Source organism: Chiloscyllium punctatum, chromosome 18 (genome assembly GCF_047496795.1).
Source record: "Chiloscyllium punctatum isolate Juve2018m chromosome 18, sChiPun1.3, whole genome shotgun sequence".
Classification (NCBI taxonomy): domain Eukaryota; kingdom Metazoa; phylum Chordata; class Chondrichthyes; order Orectolobiformes; family Hemiscylliidae; genus Chiloscyllium; species Chiloscyllium punctatum.
In genome coordinates, this window is record NC_092756.1 from 92028266 (window position 1) to 92055758 (window position 27493).

A 27493-nucleotide genomic window follows, 5' to 3' on the forward strand; every position below is an offset into this window, starting at 1 on the left:
ACACTGAGATATAGTTTGATATGTGGGATTAATAATGTAACTATGCAAACATGCCTATCTGAAGCCCAACTGGACTTCAAACAGGTACTACAACCGGCTTTATCATTGGAAAATGTGACAAGTGGAGCATATGAGTTACAGAATATGCCAATAGAAGTGGACACCCTGGCCATTCCAACTGAGCTTGGGGAGCCTTCCACATCCATCAAAGTTTTACTTGCACATCCACCAATATCATTTATTGTATCCATTGCTCCCGATGCGGTCTCCTCTATATTGAGGAGACTGGACACCTCTTAGTAGACCGCTTCAAGGAACATCTCCGGGACACCCGCACCAATCAACCCCACCACCCTGTGGCCCAACATTTCAACTCCCCCTCTCAATCTGCCAAGGACATGGAGGTCCTGGGCCTCCTTCACCGCCGCTCCCTCACCACCAGACGCCTGGAGGAAGAACGCCTCATCTTCTGCCTTGGAACACTTCAACCCCATGGCATCGATGTGGACTTCACCAGTTTCCTCATTTCCCCTTCCCCCACCTCACCCCAGTTCTAACCTTCCAGCTCAGTATCGTCCCCATGACCTGTCCTACCTGCCTATCTTCCTTTCCACCTATCCATTCCACCCTCCTCTCTGACCTATCGCCTCCATCGCCACCCCCATTCACCCCCATGTACTCTATGCTACTTTCTCCCCACCCCCACACCCCTCTCATTTATTTCTCCACTCTGCGGGCACCCTGCCTCTATTCCTGATGAAGGGCTTTTGCCCAAAACGTTGATTTTCCTGCTCCACGGATGCTGCCTGAACTTCTGTGCTTTTCCAGCACCACTGTAATCCAGAATCTGGTTTCCAGTATCTGCAGTCATTGTTTTTACCATGGCTAATCCGCTTAACCTACATGTCCCTGAACACTCTGAGCAATTTAGTGTGGCCAATCCACCAAAAGGCAATTACCACTGATTATAGTAGAAGGGTTGGGCCCAAACTTGATGGGGTGAAATTGGTTGAGAAAGATTTACCTTGAATGGCTCAATATTTCTCACTAGAAAATGGCTGCCTGAGTGAAGTCCTAATTAAAGACCCAGAAGTCTTTCAGGAAGGACTAACGACTATCAAAAGAGCTATTGAGCAGGAAGAAATTCCACGATACTGCCAGACCTGCTCAGTGCCATTTGCCTAATGAGAAAAAGACTGGGACCATATCCCCAATGTAGAGGAGGAGGGATGTAGTGATTGTAATGATGTCAGCCAGGTAGACCTCCTAGAATATGAGTTCCCTGACTGGGGCTATTAATGATCAGATTCCCTATGTGTGGAAACAGGCCCTTCAGCCAACCAGTCCACACTGACCCTCCGAAGAGTAACCCACCCAGACCCATTTCCCTAATGCACTTAACACTATGGGCAATTTAGCATGGTCAGTTCACCTGACCTGCACATATTTGGACTGGTCCAATCAGGGAATTCTGACTCACAGATATAAACAGGAATGTCCACTGCTTGTCACTGGTCACTCGGGTGTTTTCCTTTCTTCCTGGTGGTGGAAATTGAATAAAGATTCGTACACTTTGTGTCTCTCACTGTGTCTCACACCTGCACACACACAACATGGGTGCTGGGGGAATAAAAAAGCACTACCGCAGTTAGGCAGGAGTGTGGGGTTAAGGGAAAAAAACCAGTAGTGTCAGACATCGTGCTCACTCTGAAAGCTGGCTCTGAGGGAGCTGGACCAGTGTCAAGCACTCTCCATATGTAAATAAAGGGTGACTTTGTGATGGGATACCAGTCTCTGTGGAGTTCTCCTCTACCACACTCTCCATTTTTAAAAAGTTTTTTTTGAGAGATCAAATATGAGTGTTTGCTTTTTTCCTGCCAAAAAAATAAACAGGAATGTCAGAGGTTCTGTTCATTCTGAGAGCTGGCACTGAAGAAGGGACTTGGGTGTCCTTGTACACGAATCACAACAAGTTGGTCCGCAGGTGCAGCAGATAATGAAGAAGGCAAATGGAATATTGTCCTTAATTGCTAGAGGGATGGAGTTTAAAGACATGGAGGTTATGCTGCTACTGATTGGGTGCTGGTGGGAGCAGATTTAGGACTGAGCTGAGGAGGAACGTCTTTACCCAACGGGTTGTGAATCTGTGGAATTCCCTGCCCAGTGAAGTAGGAGAAGAGGCTATCTTGTTGAATGTTTTTAAGTCAAAGGTAGATAGATTTTTGAACAGTAAAGGAACTAAGGGTTATGGTTAGCGGAAAATGGAGCTGAGTCCATGAAAAGATCAGCCATGATCTTACTGAATGGCGGAGCAAACTCGTTGGGCCAGATGGCCTACTCCTGCTCCTATTTCTTACGTTCTTATGCTTTTATTAAGCCCGTCCAGTATCAAGTACAATGCACATGTAAATAAAGGGTGAAGTTGTGCTGGGCCTCTGTGGAGTTATTTCAGTAGGTATTATAGTGGAAGCAGAATGTCTCACCAGCATCTCATGGATGTCACAATGAGAATCAAAATCTGGAAAGAATTCATGTTTGGGTTGATAAATGGTAGGTAACAAGTGCGCCACACAAATGCCAGCTAATGACCAGTCCGAAGCTCGCTTTGATTATGATGAAAATCCCACCGCCAAATCACCCAATTAACTAATTACTAAATAAAAAAATTACAAACAGTGCCCACAGGAATAGTTTAAATTTGTTCTTTGGTAATGACTCAGCAGCAGCACCACTGATTGAGCTCATCAAGTCTAAAAAGACATAGCTGCTGGACTGGGTCTGTGGCAGGTGGTGAGGGAACCAACAAGATGGAAAAACTTGACCTCATCCTCAACATATTGTTGGTTGCAAATCTATCTGTCCATGACAGTATCAGTGAGAGTGACTAATTCATATTGAAAATGCTCTCCATCGTGTTATGTGGCACTATCACCGTGCTAAATAGGACAGACTTTGAACGGATCTAGCAACTCAAAACTGCTATCCATGGTTCACTGTGGGCCGTCAACAACAGCTGAATCACCTGCCAATGCAATCTGTAACCTCATGGCCCGGCATATCCCCCACTCAACCATTACCATTAAGCCCGGGCATCAACCCAGGTACTATGGAGAGTGCAGGAGGGCATGCCAGGAGCAGCACCAGGCATACCTGAAAATGAGGTGTCAACCTGGTGAAACTATCAAACAGGGCTGTTTGCATGCCAAACAATGTGAGCGGCAAGTGATAGACAGAACGAAGCAATCTCACATTCAGTGGATCAGATCTAAGTTCTGCAGTCCTGCCACATCCAGTCGTGAGTGGCGGTGGACAATTGAACAGCTCACTGGAGGAGGAGGGTCAACAAATATCCCCATCCTCAATGATGGAACAACCCAGCACATCATGCAAAAGATCAGGCTGAAGCATTTGCAACAATTTTCAGCCAGAATTGCTGAATGGATAATCCCTCATGGCCTTCTCTAGTACTCCTCAGCAAGGCATCTTCAGCTAATCAAATTCACTCCACATCAAGAAGCGGTTAGAGACATTGAATACTGCAAAGGCTGTTGGCCCTGAGACCAAGTACTGAAACAGTATTGAAGGCTTTTTCTCTAGAACTTGTCAAACTGTTCCAATACAGTTAAAACCCTAGTATCTACCTATCACAAAGTCATAGAGATGTACAGCATGGAAACAGACCCTTCGGTCCATCTCGTCCATGCCAACCAGATATCCTAACTTCCCATTTGCCAGCACTTAACCCATATCCCTCTAAATTCTTCCTATTCGTATACCTATCTAGATGCCTTTTAAAAGTGATTGTACCAGTCTCCACCATTTCCCCTGGCAGATCATTCCATACAGGCACCACCCTTTGCATGAAAAAGTTGCCCCTTAGGTACCTTTTAAATCTTTCTCCTCTCACCCTAAACCTACGCCCTCTCATTCTGGACTCCCTCACCCCAGGGAAAATACCTTGCTTATTTACCCTAGCCATGTCCCTCATGATTTTATAAATCTCTATAAGGTCATCCTCAGCCTCTGACACTCCAGGGAAAACAGCCCCAGGCTATTCAATTTCTCCCTGTAGCTCAAATCCTCCAACCCTGGCAACATCCTTGTAAATCTTTTTTGAACCGTTTCAAGTTTCACAACATCCTTCTGACGGAGGGAGACCAGAATTGCACACAATATTCCAAAAGTGGAAATTACTCAGGTGTGTCCTACGCACCGTCAGTCTCCTCTCAATCATCAGTAAAGTGGTGGAAGGTGTCATCAACAGTGCTATCAAACAACACCTGCTCAGCAATAACCCGCTGAGTGATGCCCAGTTTGGTGCCAGGGAGACTCAGCTCCTGACCTCAGTACAGCCTTGGTTTCAACATGGACAAAAGAGCTGAATTCTAGAGGTGAGGGAGTCAAGGCTGCATTCAACCAAGCGTGGCATCAATAAACCCTGGCAAAACTGGAATCAATGGGTATTGGGGGCTAACTCTCTGCCGGTGGGAACCATACATGGCACATAGGGAGATGGTTGTGATTGTTGGAGGTCAGTCATCTCAGCTCCAGGACACCTCTGCAGGAATTCCTCAGGGCAGTGTCCTTAGCCCAACCATCTTCAGCTGCTTCATCACAAACCTTCCCTCCATCATAAGGTCCGAAGCGGGGATGTTTGCCAATGATTACACAATGTCCAGCACCATTCACGATTCCTCATAGAGTGAGGCAGTCCATGTTCAAATATAAGAACTGGGCAATATCCAAGCTTGGACTGAAAAATGTCAAGTAACATTCATACAATGCAAATGAAGGGCAATGACAATCACCAATAAGAGACAATCTAACCACCATTCCTGACCACCATCACTAAATACCCCACTATCTATATTCTGGGGGTTACAAGAAATTCAAATGGACTCACCACATAAATACGGTGTCTCTAAGAGCAGGTCAGTGGCGAGGAATCCTGCCATGAGTAACTCACCTCCTTACTCCCCAGAGCCTGTCCACCATCGACAAGGCACAAGTCGGGAGTGTGATGGAATACTCCCCACTTGCCGAGATGGGTGTAGCTTCAACAACTCAAGAAGCTCGACACCATCCAGGACAAAGTAGCCCGCTTGACTGGCACCAGATCCACAAGCATCCACTCCCTCCACTCCCGATGCTCAGTAGCAGCAGTGTGTGTTATCTGTACTGCAGATAGTACTGTAGAAATGATGTACTGCAGAAATTCATCAAAGATCCTCAGACAGCAACTTCCAAACCCACGACTACTTCCATCCAGAAGGACAAGGATAAATGGGAACACCAGCACCTGCAAGTTCCCATCCAAGGCACTCACCGTCCTGACTTGAAAATATATTGTCGCTCCTTTACTGTTACTGGGTCAAAATCCTGGAATTCCCTCCGAAATGGCATTGTCGATCTACCTACAACACAGGGACTGCAGCGGTTCAATAAGGCAGCTCACCACCACCTTCTCAAGGGCAACTAGGGACAGGAAATAAATGCTGGGCACAGCCAGCGACACGCACATCTCATCAGTAACTAGCCAAATTAACAAGTAACAACTAACGCCCAGAACAGTAAAGCACAGGAATAGGTCCTTTGGCCCATCATGTCTCTACCGACCTTGATGCAATTTTAAACTATTCCCATCTGCCTGTAACATGGGCCGTATCCCTCTATTCCCTTCCCTCCCTCTGTATTCTGGGATAGATCTCATCAGACCCCGGGGTCTTATCTACTTTCCTGTTTTTCAAGACACCTAACATTTCTTCTTTCTTAATATCAATGTGCTCGAGAAAATCTATGTTCCCCTTCCTAATCTTACTATTATCTTTGTCCTTCACCTTGGTGAATTCTGATGAGAAGTACTTTTTAAGGTCTTCACCTATTTTCTCTAGCTTCACGCATATATTTCCTCCTTTGTTCTTGAGTGGCCCTACCCTTTCCCTAGCTACCCTCTTCCTTTCAATATTGGTATAAAATGCTTTGATATTCTCCTTAACTTTACTTGCCAAGGACATTTCATGGACTCTTTTAGTCATCCTAATTCCTTGTTTAAATTCTATCCCGCTTTCTTTATATTCCTAAATTAATTCCTTCCTTTGTACCCATATGATGGCTTAGTGGTTAGCACTGCTACCTCACAGTGTGAGGATCCTGGGTTCAATTCTACCCTTGGGAGACCTTCTGTGTGGGGTTTGTACATTATCTGTGTTGGCTTCCTCCCACAGTCTGAGGATGTGTAAGTTAGGTGGATTGGCCATGCTAAATTGTCCAGCAATGTGTGGGATATCTGGGGTTGTAGGGTATGGGTCTGGATGGTGTACTTTTTGAAGGGTTGGTGTGAACTTGATGGGCCAAGTGGCCTGCTTCCATACTGTAGGGATTCTGTTCTTTATTCTTAAACTGAAATGTGATGAGGGTTTCTGCATCGACAACTCTTACAGGCAGTGAGTTCCACATTCCCCACCACCCTCAGGATGAAAAAATAACTTCCTCACATCCACTCTAAACATCCTGTCACTTAAAATTAATGCCCTCTGGTCATTGATGCCTCCACCAAGGGAAAAAGTCTCTGCCTGTCTACCTTATTTGATCCCCCTGTATACTTTTATCTCAATCATGCGCCCCATTAGTATCCTCTGTTCCAAGGAAAGCAGCCTCAGTCTATTCAATCTCTCATCATAACTGAAACACTCCAGCCCAAACAATATCTTGTAAATCTCTCTCCAGTGCAATCACGTTCCTCCCATAATGTGGGTTCCAAAACTGTATACAACACACTCGCTGTGGCCCTAACCAGTGTTTGATACAGTTACAGCATAACCTTCCTGCTCTTAAGCTCTTTATCTCAGCTAATAACAACAAGTATCGTTTATGCTTCCTTAATCACTTTATCTTATTAGTCCCACTACCAAAGAGACTGCTGGACATGTGCACCAGGGACATGTGCACCAGGGTCCCCTCTGATTGTCAGTGCTTTCCAGGATCCTACCATTCATCATGTATTCCCTTGCCTTATTTGTCCTGCCCAAGTGCATCACCTCACTCTTATCTGGATTGATTTCCATTTAACACTGATCAGCCCATCTGACCCACCCAGTCTATATCGTCCTGTAATCTCAGACTATCCTCCTCACATTGAATTGTATTGATTTGATTTGATTCATTATTGTCACACGTACTGGGATCCAGTGAAAAGTATTATTTTGCATGCTATCCAGATAAATCATACCTTATGTAAGTACATCAGGGTAATAGAACACAGAATATAGTGTTACAGCTACATAAGTCTGATAACAGCAAAGAAGAAACTGTTCTTAAATTTGTTGGTACATGTTTTCAAACCTTTGCAATCTTCTGCCCGATGGAAGAGGGTATAACTGGTGTGGGAGGGATCTTTGATTACGTTGGCTGCTTGCCCGAAGCAACGGGAAGTATAGTTGGAGTTAATGGAAGGAAGGCTGGTTTTCATGATGGACTGGCCTGTGTTCACAACTCTCTGTAGTTTCTTGCAGTCTCGAGCACGGCAGTTGCCGTACCAAGTTGTGACATATGCAGATAGAATGCTTTCTAGGGTCCATTTATAAAAAAAATCGGTAAGCGTCATTGTGGTCATGCTGAATTTCCCTAGCCTACTGAGGGAGTAGAGGTGTTGGGGTGCTTTCTTGACTGCGGTGTGGATGGACCAGGATAGATTGTTGGTGATATTTACTCTGAAGAACTTGAAGCTCTCAACCACCTCCACCTCAGCACCATTGATACGGAGAAAGATGTGTCCTCCATTCTGTTTCCTGAAGGTGATGGTCAGCTTCTTCATTTTGCTGACATTGAGGGAGACATTGTTGTCTTTATATTGTGCAACTAAGCTGTCCATCTCCTTCCTGTGCACTGTCTTAGTCATATCATCAGCAAACTTACCGAACAACTCTCCTACATTAACGTCTAAATCATTTACATATATCACAAACAGCTAGGGCCCTAAACCTGATCCCTGCAGAACTCCACTGGACACAGACTTTCAATCAGAAGTACATCCCTCAACTATCAACCTCTGCTTCCTGCTTATTGTGGATCCAATTTGCCACATTTCCTTGGATCCCATCGGCTCTTACCTTTGCTATTAGTTACCATGTGGGACCTTAACAAAACCTTGCTGAAGTCCAAGTAGACTATATCAAATATCTTCATCGACACACCTAGTCCCTTCTTCAAAAAGTTAAATTAAGTGGTCAGACATGACCTCCCAAAAACAAAACCACCCTGATTGTTCTTTCCTAATCCCAACCTCTCCAAGTGTAGATGAATTCTGTCCCTCAAAATTGCCACCAATTGTGTCTCCATCTCTGAGGTTAGACTGACTGACTTGTAGTTTTCTGGTTTATCCCTTACTCCCTTCTTGAATAAAGGTGCCATTTTGGCCATCCACCAGCCCTCTGGCACCTCTTCTGCGGCCATAGAGGAATTGGGAATTATTGCCAGTGTCCCTACTATTTCCTTCCTTGCCTCACTCTACGCCGTTTTGGATTCATTTTATTTGGCACTGGTGATTTATCTATTTTTTAAGCCTGCCAGACCACTCAGAAGCTCCTCTCTGTTTACGCTACTCTCTTTAATTATATCACAGTGCTTCTCCTTGATTTCTATACCCACTTCATCCTTCTCACAAGTAAACACCGACAAAAAAAACCTGCATTTAGAACCCTACTGATATTATTCAGCTTCAAACACAAGTTCCCACTATGGTCCTTAATGGGCCTCACTCTTTCCCTAGCTATCTTTTGACCCTCAATGTAATTGTAAAATAACTTAGGGCTTTCCTTTATTTTACCTGATATTGTACTTTCGTTCCAATTTTTTTTTGTTCTCCCATTTCCCTCTTCACCCTCCCTCTTGCACATTCTAAACTTCTCCAGGCCTTCAGCTGTTTTGAGACCTCAATATTTGTTGTATGCCTCCAGGGTATGTGAGACCTGAACTTAGATCTAAGTGCTCCTACCTTCTGGTCGATGTCTCTAAAGGCACTGCATCAGGTAGCTTGGTCACGATTGTCAACAGTCGCCAGCCAAGGGGCTGTTGTATGGCACTACGGTCTGCCAGCATTACCCCTGTACCATGTAACAGCCACGTACACTCCAAACACACAGCACATGCTTTGAGCCAATGGTCATGTCTCAAAGTCAAAGGAGAGGCATCCTCAGTCTAACCAGGAGAAACACCCTTCAGGTTGGAGTGCCCATCACGCAAATTCAAGGGCAGCCTCTGACATCAGTCTGGAGCCTTGGGCAAGGTCAGGGTCAGGGTTTTGCATTTCGACAGGCTGGTGTGTGGGCCAAGGTCCAGTGCAACCAGTCCAGGGGGTCACAGGAAGACTTCAGAAGCTGTATGGATCTCAGGGAGGGATCTCGTCACTCATTGTTCACAGCTGTCTGGTTACATCTCTCCCATATTAGTCCTGGGGTGCTTTCCCCCCCAAAAAAAAACAAGGGGAGGTTTTCAGAGATCACTGTCATGGGAGGGAAGCTGGCTGAGGGGTTCTTAATTGTGGGGTTTGAAGGCAGACAAGAAGGAGATGATAGAGCACTGAAAGCAAAGGGACAATGTGGGACATTGATACTCAGCAGGACTCTGCCTTCAATTGGAGGAACAGTGCGCTTCTAGATTTGGCATGTTTATACCTAAGAGGCTAATGCAAGAGGATGAGGATTTAGATTGATGAATTAGGTGGGGACTTGGGGAATTTCAAAGGGACGTGTGCCAATAGTAAGGGGATGAACCTGAGACCCACTGTTCTAGGAGTGACCTCTGTTGCTTTCCATGATGCTGTGAATAACAGGAGATGGAAGTGGCTGAGACCACACCAGGAGTAGGTGGTGTAGGTGTTTTCTTCTGTGAATGAGGGGTTTTCAGTCTCAAGCACAGTGAAGCATTCAAAGGACAGCAGCTTTACACAGCCACCCATGCACTCAATCCTAAAGGTACCTGCAGGCACTGAATGCTATAAGTCAACCTCAGGCATGAACCTGCTGCGTGGAGTGCAAAACCTGGGTCCAATGCAATTGCAATGTATACTACCTTGAAAGATTGATCCTAGGCACTGAAGTAGCAGTCACTTGGCATTTACCCATAACCTCCACATGGAGTGCAATGTGTACTTCCACTTCACACCCTGGACTATCAAACATTGTGCAGTGGCAACAATGGGTGGGCTCTATATCTTCAACATTCTTGCTGCAGCTAGATGGACATTTACACACCCAACTGATGGAGAAATATTGACAAATATGATAAATGCACTTACGATGAAATGACCCCATTGCAAGCTCTATGTCCTCCAAAGGTCTTCTGTTTTCTTTGAAGACCTTTTGCCCGAAACGTCGATTTTCCTGCCCCTTGGATGCTGCCTGAACCGCTATGCTTTTCCAGCACCATTCTAATTTAGAATCTGGTTTCCAGCATCTGCAGTCCTTGTTTTTACCTTCTGTTTTCTTTGCCCTGCCCTTTCCCCAGGTTTACAGCTGGGGTGGAAGAAGCCTGTCCCACAGTGTAGGCCATTGGCCTTGGAGTTTTGGTTGAGCCATTTGTGTCTAGAGAGCCCAGACACACTAGGAGCACCCTCATCAATTGGGCCATCTACCAGGCTGAGTTCATCAGGCATGGGTGAAGGTGGCAATCTCCGGAGTGTCTAGGAGGAGATGTCTGGGAGGCCTATGAGTAGTTCCTCCATCCACCATCTGGGTGCCTATTGGCACTGCCCTGTCTCCTTGTGAGGAAGGGACACCTGAAGTGAGATCAAGCCACCTCATTCCCCCTCTTGCTTTCCCATTGGTGGTGACCCCTACTGGCTGGAGTGATGGATTGTACCTGAAAACTGAAAACTGCAGGACCTGGGACTCTGTGGCAGACACCAACCTGTCCATGGAGGCAGACAGAAGCTTGCATACCTGAGGGCAACAGGGTCCCAAAGGCAGCCTAGCCCATCCCCTGACAAGCCTGCCTGTTGCCCATGTATCCATTTGAACAATGAAAAGTTGACACCATGGGATCCTCTCCTGCCTGGAGCTGAGTGAGTGTGTGAGTGGTCTCTGGTAATCCTCCGAGTGCCAGCAATCCAAGGCATTTCTTCCTCAGCTAACTGCAGAGATATGACAGTGAGTGCTCACCAGCAGATGTTCCTGACTCTGATCCAGCTAATGTAGCCACCGTGGTGACAGTATCTGAGCTGGTGGAGGGTGCAAGAGGTAGCTCCCCTCTCTTTCTCAGAGGTGGGAGAGGGGATGTCTTGCACTGTCACCTTCCTGACCATGCTCTCCCTGGCAATGCTGCTGCTAACTGCGCAGAGTCGAAAGAGAGAACGCCTTGTGGCCACATGGTGAAGGTTGTGACGTGTCAAGAATATAATTTTCACCTGACAAAGGGGCAGCGCTGCAAAAGCTTGTAATTTCAAATAAACCTGTTGGACTATAACCTGGTGTCATGTGACTTATGGCTTTGTACACCCCAGTCCAACACCGGCACCTCCACATCAAGAATACATTGACAGTGGAGGTAAGATAGTCGTAGCCTCACCAGAGTATAGGGCTGCTCTTTCTTTAGAAAGGGAGAGAGACATGACTAGTGGCAATTTAACCTGGGGGTCACCAAGGTTGAGAATGAGAGCCCTTCATGGTAACCTGAGCTGGTAGCAGGGATTGAATGTACGCAGTCGATGTTATTGAATATTTCAAACCAACGATCCAGCCAACCAAGCTAACCAGCCCCAACGATAGGAGCAATGGCAGCATAGCACAATAATGGTTCTGACTTGGTTATCTGGAAATGGGAGTTTCTGCATCTCCCACAGGACAGGTCTTGGCCATCGCTCACAAAGACCAAGACTCTCTCTTTGTAGGAGGTGAGGAGGCAAATGTCAGGCACTCTGCGTCAACCACTCCTGGTAGAAATGACATTTTGCCAATTTCTGGTAAGATATAACTACTTGTGTTTGTCCTGATGAGTGCAAGGTGAAAAATATCTTCAGCAATGTGTCTTTTTTTCAGCAAAACTCAAGAGTTAATCGCAGTGTCACCAAAAAACTCGTGTGGTTAAGCTTCAAAGAAGGAAGTTAGTGATTGCATGACAGGCTGAAGCAATAGGGTCAACAGCTTGAAGACACAGATTTGAGATGATTGATTTGATTTGATTTGATTTAATATTGTCACGTGTACCTCAGTACAGCGAAACATTTTGTTTTGTGTGCAGTACAGACAGATCATACCGCACAAAGTCCATTAGGGTAATAGAACAGACCAAAGAGTACAATGTTAACGCTGCAGAGAAGGTGCACAGAGAGCAAGGTCAATTTTAAATTTAAATCTTGAGAGGTCCATTCAGATGTCCAATAACAGCGGGGAAGAAGCTGTTCTTGAATCTGTTGGTACGTGTGTTTAAGCTTTTGTATTTTCCATCCAACAGAAGAGGTAGGAAGAGATTATAGCCAGGGTTGGGGGGGGGGGGGGGGGTCTTTGATGATGATGGCTGCCTTCCAGGGAAGTGGGAAGTATCAGTGGAGTCAATGAATGGAAGATTAGTTTGTGTGATGGACTGGGCTGTGTTCTGTAGTTTCTTATGGATTGACAAAAGAAGCAGAGAGAAAATAAGGAGAAATTCAAGGTTTTCTGTCAGAAGTGACAGCATTTTACCCTTTGATCTTTCTCCGCACCTTCTCTGTCGCTGTAACATTATATTCTGCATTCTGTTCTGTTATCCTTTGTACCTATACAAGGTATGATTTGCCTGGCTGACACGCAAAACAATACTTCTCACTAAATCTCAGCATGTGACAATAATAAATCTAATATAATCTAATCTAAACAAAGAAAGAGTCCAAATGACTGTTTGATTCAATCCCACAACTAAGTCAGAATAGAGTGGTTCAACCGAAAGGTCTTTTTCTGTCCTGTATAACTCTATGACTGTACAACTGGGGTAGGAACTTACAATCGTTTACCAATATTAGGGCCACTTGAACACATATTAATAAAAGCTCACTCTTAGACTTGAGATATTTACGTCATCCTTATTAATGGTCACCGTTATTACGTTGGCAGGACATTGGTGAAATCACCCAGAGAAGACGTTGGAAGGAATTTCAGAAGTTGATGAACGCTGGAGTTGAAGTAACAAAGCTGTGGTACCTGCAACAAAATAACTGCACCCCTGCCAAAGCTTGTGAAGCCAACCCAGGCTTTCACATTTCAGAAAGAGCATCTATATTTGACAAGATGCCAAGATTTTGCTCTTACAAATTGGTGGTGGTGGGGTGGGGGCGAGGGGGAGGGGTGGTATGTTCACTGATGATTAAGTTTCTGAGGCTTGTCCAGCACGCCGACAGTCAGTGTTCCAACAAACAAATGTTCAATGTCAGAATATGGGAGCCTTAGAAATGCAAGGCAGCCTGAGTCAGGTAAGGTTTGAATAACTTTGATAATTACTGAACAGGGGAAAGTCAAATAGAAGTTATTGTGAGACAGGAAGTAATGTATACTCAGTTACCACTGGCAGAAGGGTGGTAATGCAAGAATACCAATGTATGATAACTGTGAAAGAACGTTTGTATGATTCTTGGGTACTTTCCAATGCCTTGATCAATGTCTTCCTTGGTGCCACCTAACCTCACCTGCCTTCGCCCTATCCAAGAATATTTAAATGAAGGCCAAATGTAGGCCATTCGGCCCGTCAAGCCTACTGCAGCATTCAATCAGATCATGGCCAATCCATTTGTATCTTGAATTCCACATTCCACATCTGCTCCTTGCCCAAGAAGGATCAATCTAAACCTGTCTTAAAAATTGTCATGACTTCATCTCTACTGCCTTATGAGGCAGAAAGATCCAAAGTCACACAACCTCTTCAAGCAAAAAAAAACCCCTCACCTTTATCCTAACTTTAGAACAATAACTCCTAATTCTTGACTCACTCACAAGAGGAACCATCCTCTTCACATCCACTCTATCAACACCATTCAGCACCTTATAAACCTCAAGCAAATCATCGTTTCTCTCCCTGAACTCTAGTGTCCCTGAACTCTTGTGGAATAAAGCCCAACTTGACCAAGCTATCCTCAGGACAATCTGTCCTGATCTACTCATGTTGACTCTATGGTCAAGAAAGCACAACAACACCTCTACTTCCTCAGGAAACTAAGGAAAATCAGCATGCCCATAAAGACTCTTATCAACTTTTATAGGTGCATCATAGAATGCATTCTATCAGGATGCATCATGGCTTGGCACGGCAACTGCTCTGCCCAGGACTGTAAGAAATTACAGAGAGTTGTGAACACAGCCCCGTCCATCACACAAGCCAATCTTCAATCCATTGACTCTATCTACACTTCTCATTGCCTCGGTAAGGCAGCCAACATCATCAAAGACCCATCCCACCGTGATTGTACTCTCTTTCAACCTCCTTCCGTCAGGCAGAAGATACAGAAGCTTAAACATTTGTACCAAAACATTCAAGAACAGCTTCTTCCCTGCTATTGTTAGACTGCTGAATGGACCTTGCAAATTTTAAATCTAATGTTAATCTCACTGTTTGTGCACCTTCTTTGAAGCCATAACATTGTATTCCTCGCTCTGTTCTATTATCCTTATGCACTTTGTATGGTATGATCTGCCAGTGCTGCACACAAAACAAGACATTTCACTGTACCCAGGTACATGTGACAATAATAAATCAAGTCAGATGTATCAATCTAGTAAACCTCCTCTGAACCGTCTCCAATGCGTTTACACATTATTCAAGATACCAGGGCTCTCTACGACTGAAGCAGATCCTTACTTTGATAAAACTGAGGATGCTGAAGCTCTGAAACAAAAACAGAAATCACTGAAGGAGCTCAGCAGTTCTGGCAGCATCTGTGGGAAGAAAGCAGAGTTGACATTTCAAGGACAGTGATTCTTCATCAGATCAGTCAGCAGATAGAAAAAAATTAGTATTTATGCTGAGGGCGAAATTGCAGTGGGTGGGGCAGGGTGGTGGCAGGGGGTCGGGAGGCGTGTGGAAGGGGAGAGGTAGGCAGATGGGTGGGGATGGATTCCTAACGCACACCCCCAAACCAACTTTGCCTTCAGCATGAAGTGGAGTCTCAGGTAGATAGGATAGTGAAGAAGGCATTTGATACAATTGCCTTGATTGGTCAGTGCATTGAGTGTAGGAGTTGGGATGTCATGTTGTGAATGTACAGGATATTGGTGAGGCCACTTTTGGAATAGGAAAGCGGTTGGTAACTTGAAAGGATCAGAAAAGATTTACAAGGATGTTGCTCGGGTGAAAGGGTTTGAGTGATAGGGAGAGACTGCATAGGCTGGGGCTATTTTCCCTGGAGCTTTGGTAGCTGAGGGGTGACCTTATAGAGGTTTATAAAATCATGAGAGACATGGATAGGGTGAATTGCAAAGGTCTTTTCCCAAGGATAGTGGAGTCCAAAGCATGGATGTAAGGAGAGAGGGGAAAGATTTAAAGGGGTCCCAAGGTATAATGTTTTCTTGCAGAGGATGGTGTGTGAATGGAATGAGCTGTCAGAGGAAGTGGTGGAGGCTGGTACAATTACAGCATTTAAAAGGCATCTGGATGGATATATGAATAGGAAGGGTTTAGAGAGATATGGACAAATGCTGGCAAATGGCACTAGATTAATTTGGGATAACTGGTCAGCGTGGACAATTTGAACCAAAGGGTCTGTTTCCAGGCTGTACAAATCTATGAGTCTTTTCCTAATTGCTAACAGTTTCAATGAGGAGTCACCAGACTCGAAATGTTAACCCTGCTTTCTTCCTACAGATCCTGCCAGACCTGCCGAGTTTAGAATTATAGAATCATAGAAATGATACAGCACAGAAGGGACCATTCAGCCCATCTTGTCCACGTCATCCCAAAGTAATCATCTCCAGCAATATCTGTTTTTGTTTCAGATCCGTGACTACCTGGTCAGGTCCATGCCCCCCTAACAACCCACCCTCCCTTCCTGGCACCTTCCCCTGCCACCGCAGGAATTGCAAAACCTGCGCCCACACCTCCCATCCAAGACCCCAAAGAAGTCTTCCATATCCATCAAAGTTTCATCTGCACATCCACACATGTCATTTATTGTAACCGTTGCTCCCGATGCGGTCTCCTCTACTTTGGGGAGACTGGACGCCTTCTCGCAGAGCACTTCAGGGAACATCTCCGAGGCACCAGCACCAATCAACCACACCGCCCCGTAGCCCAACATTTCAACTCCCCCTCTGCTGAGGACATGCAGGTCCTGGGCCCCCTCCACCACCAGTCCCTCACCACCCAATGCCTGGAGGAATAGCGCCTCATCTTCCGCCTCGGAACACTTCAACCAGGGCATCAATGTGGACTTCACCAGTTTCCTCATTTCCCCTCCCCCCACCTTACCCCAGTTCCAACCTTCCAGCTCAGCACTGTCCTACCTGCCAATCTCCCTTCCCACCCATCTGCGGCACCCTCCTCTCTGACCTATCACCTCCATCACCATCCCCATTGTACCTATTGTACTCTTTGCTACCTTCTCCCCAGCCCCACCCCCCCACCCCCTTCCCATTTATCTCTCCACCGTGGTGGCTCCCTGCCTCCATTCCTGATGAAGGGCTTTTGTCCAAAACGTCAATTTTCCTGCTCTTCAGATGCTGCCTGACCTGCTGTGCTTTTCCAGCACCACTCTAATCTAAACCCTAACCTTTATGTACAATTCCTTTCACAATAAAGGTTAACATTCCATTTTCTTTTAATTCCATCAGTTAACAGATATTTATCTACATCAGATATAAAATTATTTACTGTTTGTGGAAGACAGCTCCAAACTTCTATCGCCCTTTGTGTGAAGAAACGCTTCATAATTTCATTTTGAAAGGTTTGGCTCTAACTTTAAGATCCTGGCCCCATGCCCTAACCTTTCCAACCAACAAAATCAGTTGCTTGCTATCTAACCTACTTGTTCTCTTCATACCTTAAAACCTTTAATGAGATCAAATTTTAATCTTCTAAATTTCAGGGAATGCAACCTTGGTTTGTGTAATTGTCCCTCATAAATTAACTCTTGGAGTCCAATTTACATCCCAGTAAATCTGCACTGTACTACCTCAAAAGTACCTGAGTCCTTCTTATTGCGTTGTGCCCAGAACTGCTCAGAGTGCTCCAGTTGTAGACTAATCAGGACTTGATATAATCAAATGGATATGTCCACTATTTGGATTGTGTGTTATGTCCTGTCAGTTCTGAAGATGAGACTGTCGACATTTACACTTTGACCTAGAATTTTTGAATGTAGGTGATACTGGTTAGGCCATCATTTCTACACGTTCCATCTCTACACGTTCCTTGAGAAGGTGATGATGAGCTATCTTGAGCTGCTGTCATCGAAAGAGTGCAGAGATACTGACAGTGCTATTCAGAAGAGAGTTCCAGGATTTGATGGTGAAGAAACAGGAATATAGTCAGGATGATGTGTGGCATGGAAGGAAGCTTGCAAGGGATAGCATTCCCATTCATTTGCTGTCCTTGTCTGTCTAGATGGCAGAGGTCAGAAATATGTTGTCGATAGAGGCTTGATAAATTGATGCAGTGCATTCTGAGGTTGGTACATGCTGCTACTAGAGAAAGTGGTGGAGGCTGGTACAATTACAATATTTAAAAGGATTGGTACATGTATGGGAGGGGTTTATAGGGAAATGGGCCAATGCTGGCAAATGGGACAAGTTTAATTTAGGATATCTATTGGCATGGATGAATTGGACCGAAGGGTCTGGTGTACAACTCTAAGACTCTATTGAGAGTCAATGATGTAGGGAATGAATAGTGAAGGTAATGGATTGGTTGCTAATCAAGTGGGTTGCTTTGTCCTGGGTGGTGTTGAGCTTCTTGAGTGTCATTGGAGCTGCACTTGTCCAGGCAAGTGGAGTGTATTCCATCACTCTCCTGATTTGTGTCTTGGTAATGGGGCACAGTGTTTATGGGAGTCCAGGAAGTGAGTTAATTACTGATTGATGGTCAGTCATCAATACATTGCTGCGAGCAAGTGTCCAGGAGATACAATCTGGGGGCATAAATTAAATTTTCTGCATTTTGCTTCATTTCGTTTGAGCACTTTCCTTTAACATATATAAACAATGCAATCGGAGGTGGGGAAAGACTGATTGATTGAAACTTTTTAAAAATTTATTCATTTGTCGGATGTGGGTGTTGCTGGCTGGGCCAGTATTTATTGCCCGTCCCTAGTTGCCCCTGAGAGGGTGGGGGTGAGCTGCCTTCTTGAACTGTTGCAGTCCATCTGCTGTGGGTTGACCCACATTGCCCTTAGGAAGGGAATTCCAGGATTTTGACCCAGCAACAGCGAAGGAATAGTGATATATTTCCAAGTCAGGATGGTGAGTGGCTTGGAGGGGAACTTGAAGGTGGTGTTTCCATGTGTCTGCTGCCTTTGTCCTTCTAGATGGATCATTCAACCGGGTGAGGATGCGTCTGTTCCACTTGGTCTGAAGAGGTGGAGACTCCTGAGGGTAACGACAAAATAACCAATGGAGGAAGTGCCAGGGAGGAGCATTGGATGTCATGTGTTGAAGTCTCCTGGAATACATCCAATCAGAGTTGGCTGTCTCATCTGAACCCATTGTACACAATCAAATGTAAAGCAGCAATTTGCCTTGCTCAATAACTGTTTTCAAAGCATTTCCTTTCATAAAGTTTCTGTTCTTTTGGAACACATTAAATGGTCTCACTGCTTGTCTCGAGGTGACGGCGGAGGAGGGAATTTCTTTGGGCACAAATTATATATTCAATCAGCAGATGGGCAGCGGCCATCAGGAAATTCACAACTGATTCTAATGTCACAATGTTCCTTCCCCGAGGGTGGCTTGGTTTGGGGGAATGGACAGAGGTGGGCCAGGATATGGAGTAGGGGACAATGAGGGGTGTTGGGGAGGACTACTGTCATACCAGAGTTGGTCCATTGGAAATTGTTATTTTCACTTGCCCTACTGACAAATTGTCCATTGGAAATAAGGCATATGCCTTGTCCCCAGTACAGAAGGGAAATGAATAAATTGTAGGGTGCTACTCTCCTTCTCCTTTGGACAAATGCCTCCCCCTTTCCCTCCAACTCCTCCATTTCTCTTCCTTCATGCCCCTTACTGTAATATCTTGTAAGAGATACCTCACACCACTTGCTGAACAAGCCCTGATAATATTCCACACCGTCACTGTGACCCATCCTCACAGAAACCACATCACACGCTGTAACTTAAGCTGATATACTTAGATCATAAGACCATAAGACATAGGAGCGGAAATTAAGCCATTCAGCCCATCAAGTCTGTTCCACTATTCAATCATGGAAGTAAGTTTCCTGCTTTCTCCCCGTAACCCTTGATTCCCTTGACAATCAAGAACCTATCTATCTTTATCGTAAATATACTCAATGTCTGTGCCTTCACAGACTTCTGTGGCAATGAATTCGATAGATTCACACTCTTTGGGTGAAGAAGTTTCTCCGTATCTCTGTTCTAAAAGGTCTTATGCCCTCGGGTCCCACTGTCTCCTATCAATGGAAACATCTTCCCAACATCTACACTGTCCAGACTATTCAGTATTCTGTATATTTCAATTAGATCCCACCTCATCCTTCTAAACTCCATCACATATAAACCCAGAGTCCTCAAACGTTCCTCATATGTTAAACTTTTCATTCCTGGAACCATTCTCGTGAGCCTCCTCCGAACATGTTCCAGGGCCAGTACATCCTTCCTGAGATAAGGGATCCAAACCTGCGTACAATATTCCAAATGTGGTCTGACTCGAGAGTTATGGAGCCTCAGAATACATCCTTGCTTTTATATTCAAGTCCTCTCAAAATAAATGCCATCATTGCATTTGCCTTCCAAATTTCTGACTCAACTTGCATGTTTACCTTGAGAGATTCCTGGACTAGAATCCCCAAGGCTCTTTACAGTTCAGACTTCTGAATTTCCCCCCCGATTAGAAAATAGTCCATGCCTCTTCTTCCCACCAAAGTGCATGACCTCACACTTTCCCACATTGTACTCCTGTCAGTTCTTTGCCCACTCTCCGATCCTGTCCACATCCTTCTGCAGCCTCCCCTCAGTGCTAACTGTCCCTCTACCTAGCTTTGTATCATCTGCAAACTTACCCAGAATGCACTCAGTTTCTTCATCTAGGTCATTAATATATAAAGTGAAAGGTTGTGGTCCCAACACTGAGTCTTGTGGAACACCACTTGACACTGGTTGCCATCCTGAGAAAGACCCTTTTATCCCCACTCTCTGCTTTCCAACAGACAGCCAAGCTTCTATCCAAGCTAACACCTGCCTCTGACACCATGGTCTAACCTGCTCGTTACTTCCTCAAAGAATTCTAACAGATTTGTCAGGTATGACCTCCCCTTGATGAAATCATGCTGACATTGCCCTATTTTACCATACATTTCCAAGTGTTCAGAAATCTCATCCTTCATAATGGATTCCAAGATCTTATTCATGACAGTGGTTATGCTAATTGGTCTGTAATTTTCTGTCTTTTGCCTTACTCCCTTTTTAAGCAGGAGTGTTACATTAGCGATTTTCCAGTATTCTGGGACCCTCCCTGATTCTTGCAATTCCTGAAAGATCACCACTAACACTTTGGCTATCTCTTTAGCTATCTTCCTTAAAACTCTGGGGTGTAGTCCATTTGGTCCAGGTGATTTATCAACATTCAGGCCATTCAATTTTTCTAGCACCTTCTCCTTGGTGATAGCCACCATACTCAGCTCGGCTTCTTGAATTTTTGGGATATTACTTGTGTCTTCCACCATGAAGTGCATGACCTCACACATGACCTGAAGTAAATATTTAGTTATAGAGTCATAGAGATGTACAATTTCTTTGTTTTCCACTACTATCTCTCCAGCGTCATTTTCCAGTGGCCTAATGCCCACTTTTGCCTGTGTTTTGCCCTTTATATATTTAAACAATCTCTTACAGTCTTCCTTTATATTGCTGGCTAGTTTACCCTCATATTTAATCTTCTCCCTCTGTTGGTCTTTGTAAGCTTCCCAATCCTCTGGTTTCCCACTGCCCTTCACCACATTATATGCTTTCTCTTTTGCTTTTATGCTATCCCTGACTTCCCTGATCAGCCGTGGATGCCTCATCCTCCCTGTACTTGCTTCTTTATTCTCGGGATGAATCTCTGCTGTGTTTCCTGAATTACTCCCAGGAACTCCTGCCATTGCTGCTCCACTGTCTTTCCTGCTAGGCTCCTCTCCTGGTCAATGCTACCCAGCTCCTCCCTCATACCTCTGTAGTTGTCTTTATTCATCTCTAATACTGTTACCTCTGATTCTACCTTCACCCTCTCAAATTACTTCACACTAGTCATTGTAAAACACCCTAATGTACTTCACACCCCTCCCTGTAATGCAATCTGATATATCCCACAATCCTCACTGTAACACTCTGATATATCCCACAATCCTCACTGTAACACTCTGATATATCCCACAATCCTCACTGTAACACTCTGATATATACCCCACACCCTTCACTGTGATATACCCCACAATCCTCACTGTAACACTAATATATCCCACACCCTTCACTGTAACACACTCTGATATATACCCCACACCCTTCACTGTGATATACCCTACAATCCTCACTGTAACACTAATATATCCCACACCCTTCACTGTAACACACTCTGATATATACCCCACACCCTTCACTGTGATATACCCCACAATCCTCACTGTAACACTAATATATCCCACACCCTTCACTGTAACACACTCTGATATATACCCCACACCCTTCACTGTGATATACCCTACAATCCTCACTGTAACACTAATATATCCCACACCCTTCACTGTAACACACTCTGATATATACCCCACACCCTTCACTGTGATATACCCTACAATCCTCACTGTAACACTAATATATCCCACACCCTTCACTGTAACACACTCTGATATATACCCCACACCCTTCACTGTGATATACCCTACAATCCTCACTGTAACACTAATATATCCCACACCCTTCACTGTAACACACTCTGATATATACCCCACACTCTTCATTGTAACACTCTGATATAGCCCACACCCCTCAATGTAACACTGATATACCTCACACCCCTTATTGTAACACACCCTGAAATATCACACACACCTTACTATAACTCGCTGATATACCCCACAATCCTCTCTGTAACACTCTGATATACCCCGCATGCTTCACTGTAACACATTCTCATAAATACCCCACACCCCTCTCTGTAACACTCTGATATAACCCACACCCTTCACCGTAACACTGATAAAGTCCACAATACTCACTGTAACACACTCAAACATACTCCGTACCCCTCAGACTAACACTGATATAGCCCATGCCCCTCACTGTAACACTCTGTTATACTCCACACCCCTTATTGTTACACACCCTGAAATATCTCACACACCCTACTATAACTCACTGATAGATCCCACAATCCTCACTGTAACACTCTGATATACGCTCACCCTTTGCTATAACAATGCCCAATACCCCTCACTGTAACTCTCTCTGATATACCCCACACACATTATTGTAACACTCTGATATACAGCACACTCTTTACTGTAACACTGATATGTCCCATGCCCCTCACCACAACCCTTGCTGTCACACCTTGCTATATAATCCACACCTCTCACTAATATGCATTCTCTCAAATACCCCACACTGTAACATTCAAATACTCCCTACCCCATTCATTTTAATCTTAATATAACTACTACTCCTCATTCCTCACTGTAACACTCTGATATACCCCACAACCCTCACTGTAATACAATCTGATATACCCAACATTGTAACATTCAAGTATTCCCTACATACCCCATTTTAACATCCTAATAAAGCCACACCCCTCAATGTAGTACTCTCTGATATACTCCACAACCTTCAAGTTAAGACTCTCTGATATCAGAATGCACTCTGTGGGTATATTAGCATAATGGTCATGTGTCTGCATGAGTGATCCAGAGTCTGGACTAATGACCCAGGAATGAGAGTTTAGATCCCACTTCTGCAACAGAGAAGTGAAATTCAGTGAAGTAAATAAATCCAGAATAAAAAACGTGCATCTGTAATGGTGAAAATAAACTACTGGATTGCGGTAAAAGCCTGTTCCCCGCTTTCCTAATGCCTCTCGGGGAAGGAAATATCCTCTTCTTACCTGATTTGATCTCTGTGTGACTCCAGACCCACAGTAAAATGGGTTGCTCTGAACTGCCCTGTGCAATGGCTGCTTCATTCAGTTGCTAACACGATTCTATAGCCATGCTAAAACTGCAACATCTATCCAGCATTGCTGGAAGTCCATCATCAAGATTGGATTGGTAACACCACTAATGAATGAGTTGCCGAAACTACCAGATTGGGTCAAAAACCGATCGTGAGCGAAGCAGTGTATAGGTAAAGATCTCCTGAGATCCCCATCATCAGCAAACTCAATTCTCACCACGTTATCAAGAAACAACAGCACGAATTAGACACAGCAAAAGCTATGGGCCTTAAGAACAGAGGAATAGAAGTAGGCCATTCAGCCCATCCAGCCTACTTCACTATCAGATCATGGATCTTCATCTAGGTCCATGCAAGTTCCCCATGCTGTTTCCTCGCCACTAGTTGATGCCACTAGTTTCCAGAAATTTCTTGATCTCTGTCTTGAATATAATCAATGATTGAGCTTCCACTAACCTCTGGGGTAGACAATCCCAAATATATCACCACTGAGTGAATAAATTAATCGAAAAACAACCTGAAAGAACTGCGGATACCCAGAAATTGGAAACAAAAACAGAAATTTCTGGTAAAGTTCAGCAGGAATGGCAGAAATTCATCATTTCAGTTCTGGATGATCTTGCCCTTATCCTGAGATGATGTTTCCTGGTTTTCACCAGCCAGGGGAAACATCCTATCTATATCCACCCTGTCACACTCAATAAGAATTTTGTCAACTTCAATGAGGTCTTGCCCTCATTCTTTGAAACTCTATAAAATACAGACTCAGTCTTCTCAATCCCTATTCATAACATAACCCTACCACCCCAGGGATTGGCCTGGTGAATCTCTATAGCAATCATTCTGTGGCAAATACATCCCTCCTGAGGTAAGGAGATTAAAACTGCACACAATACACCAGGTGCAAGTTTCACTACAACTGCAGCAAGACCTCCTTACTTCAATGCTGACTATCCCCTATGATAAGGTCAACACACCATTTGCCTTCCTGATCGTTTGCTGCATCTACATGATAGCATTCAGTGACTCATGAGGACTACCCAGATCCTAACACTTCCTTACCTCACAACCCATTTAAGAAATATTCTGTCTTTTTTCTACCAAAATTAATAACTTCACACTTATCCATACTTTATTCCATCTGCCATGCTCAAACCCATTCACCTTGCCTGTCCAAAGCCTCTTGAAGCCTCAATGCACCTTCCTTACAACTTACCTTACCACCTAGGGCGGCACGGTGGCACGGTGGCACACAGGCGACTGACTGTGTGGAGTTTGCACATTCTCCCCGTGTCTGCGTGGGTTTCCTCCGGGTGCTCCGGTTTCCTCCCACAGTCCAAAGATGTGCAGGTCAGGTGAATTGGCCATGCTAAATTGCCCGTAGTGTTAGGTAAGGGGTAGATGTAGGGGTATGGGTGGGTTGCGCTTCGGCGGGGCGGTGTGGACTTGTTGGGCCGAAGGGCCTGTTTCCACACTGTAAGTAATCTAATCTAGTCTGTTGTCACCAGCAAATTTGGAAACGTTACAATTGGTCCTCTGATCCACATCATTTATATAGTTTGTGAACTTCTGTGGATGTAGCACTGATCCTTGAGATACTTCATCAATCATACAAATGATCTGTTAATTCCTAATCTCTGCTTTGTGTCTGATAACCAATTCTTAATCAACACTAGTATGTCACCCCAATCCCACGCACTCTAATTTTATTTACTAAGGTCATGTGTAGGACCTTATCAAAAGCTTTATTCAAGGTCACTATATCCATTGGTTCTTCTTGTTCAAAGCCAAAAACAGCATTCTCCAAGTTAGTCAAAAATGATTTCCTGTAGATCACCATTCTCCATTGTCTTCCTTCTGAAATAATGGGATTCTATTTTGCAGTAACCTTTCCAGAATGTGTAGAAGTTCTGAAAGATAACTATGGATACATCTTCTATGTGTTTCACCACCTCTTTTAAAGCTTTAGGATAAAGTGCTTCTGGTCCAGGGAATTTATCAACCTTCAAATCAGTTACCTTTTCGAATACTACCTCTTTAATAAGCGTAATTCCTTTTAGTTGCTCACTTTCAGAAGTGCCTTGGTCACCTAGTATTTCTGGTGGTTTGGGAGTCGTACAGGGGTCTGAACAATGTGGGCTATGGCAGATTCATGCAGGAAGTCCAGTGCTGGTAGGTGGGACTAGATTGGGTTGGGATATCTGGTCGGCTTGGACAAGTTTGATCAAAGGGTCTGTTTCCGTGCTGTACATCTCTATGTATCTATGATTTGACTCTATGAGGCCTATCGCAACTTTGAGAACAACTGGCTGCATCTTTTAACTAAGTCCTGGGTGTTAAGGCGAGATTCTCACTAGGCAACAGTGAACTGTCTATCAAGGGGGAGCTATTGCTTGTCAACAAACTTATTAACTGCAGATCTCACCTCATTAATACGCAATGTTCTATTGTACCACCTGCTACTAGCAAACCAGACACTGGAAATTCATGACATGGAAGTCAGTACGGGTGATTTCAGATCACTTCTTGTTACAAAGGACCTCCATGTTGGACACTAGGCACCAACATCAAGGGCATTGGCAATACACACAACATCCACAGACATTGACATCCAACATATGCCAGCCTCGAAGAACCTCCACTTGCAGGACGCATCTGCACTGCTGCAGTTTGGTGTGCAACACCAACCATCATTGTAATGTTGTAGCAAGGGCACTGTATGCTTAGACAGACGCACACCCAGCTCATGGACTGAATGAAGACACTTCTTCCATCATTCTCCACGATGACGGGTCAGAATACAGCAAGGAGATAAAATGCTTGGTGTCATTGTGCAAAGACAACGATCCCAGCCCTCAGTGTCGGCAGAACTAAACAACTGATCATTGACTTCAGGAAGAAAGGAGGAGGACCACCATTATCTACAGCGATGGAGCTGAGGCAGAGCGGGTTAAGAGCATGAGGTTCTTTGGACTGACAATAACCAACAATCTGCCCTGGACCTCCCACATAGATGCAATGGTCAAGAATGCACAACAACACATATACACTTCTCATTGCCACAGAAAGGCTGCCAACATCATCAAAGACCCTGGCAATGCTCTCTTTCAACCTCTTCTGTCAGGCAGAAGATACAGAAGCTTAAACACATGGATCAACAGGTTCAAGAACAGCTTCTTCCCTGCTGTTACCAGATGCTGAATGAACCTCTCTAATTTCAAATCGAATGTTGACCTTGTTTTTGTGCACCTCCTGTGCAGCTGTAACCTTGTATCCCTCGCTCTGTCTAAGCACCCTATGACCTGTATGTCCTTGTTTGCTATGAGCTATCTGTACTGCTCACAAAACAAAACTTTTTCACTGTACTTAGGTACTTGTGGCAACAATAAATCAAATCAAATCAAATCATTGGCCTTAGCTTTTTTTTAATTCCTTTTTACGTACCTAAAGAAGCTTTTATAATCTGCTTTCATGTTCATCACTAATTTGCTTTCATCCTGGTTGTCTTTTGCCAGATTCTAAATTGCTCCCAATTCTCAGGTTTACCAGTTTTTTCAAACATCCTTATATACCACTTCCTTTGATCTAATACAAGTTTTAACTTCTTTCTTTAACCATGGTTGAATTATCTTTTCCTTTGGGGATTTGTGCTTTAGAAAAACGTACATCTGTTTTATACTGCTTAATATTTTATTAAATACTAGTCATTGCCTTTTAGTGTGTTTTCCCAATCCATCCACATCCAGTTTATCACTCATACCTTCATAATTTCCCTTCTTTAGTTTTAAGGCCCCAGTTTTGGAATGAACGATATTGCACCTAAACTTAATGCAAATTTTTAAAATCATATTATGATCAATAGTTCCCAAAGTCATCTTTGTGGGAAGCTTTTTAATGAACTCTTCCTCGTTACACAACACTGAATGCAAAATAGTCCAAAACAAAAACAGAAATTGCTGGAAGAACTCTGGCCTCATCTGTGGAGAGAAAGAGAGTGTGGTGCTGGAAAAGCGCAGCAGGTCAGGCAGCATCCGAGGAGCAGGAGAATCAATGTTTTGGGCATAAAGCCTTCGTCAGAAATGCTCATCCTACTGAAACGCTTATGCCTGAAACGTCATCTCTTCTGCTCCTCGGATGCTGCCTGACCTGCGATGTTTTCC

The 27493-nt window shown here is 44.3% G+C and overlaps 1 protein-coding gene across 2 annotated transcripts in view; it reads left to right on the forward strand.

Annotated features, from left to right (window-relative positions):
* Window positions 1-27493, forward strand: part of LOC140489329 (uncharacterized) — a 143355-nt gene that overhangs the window by 41048 nt on the left and 74814 nt on the right. The window lies entirely within an intron of this gene.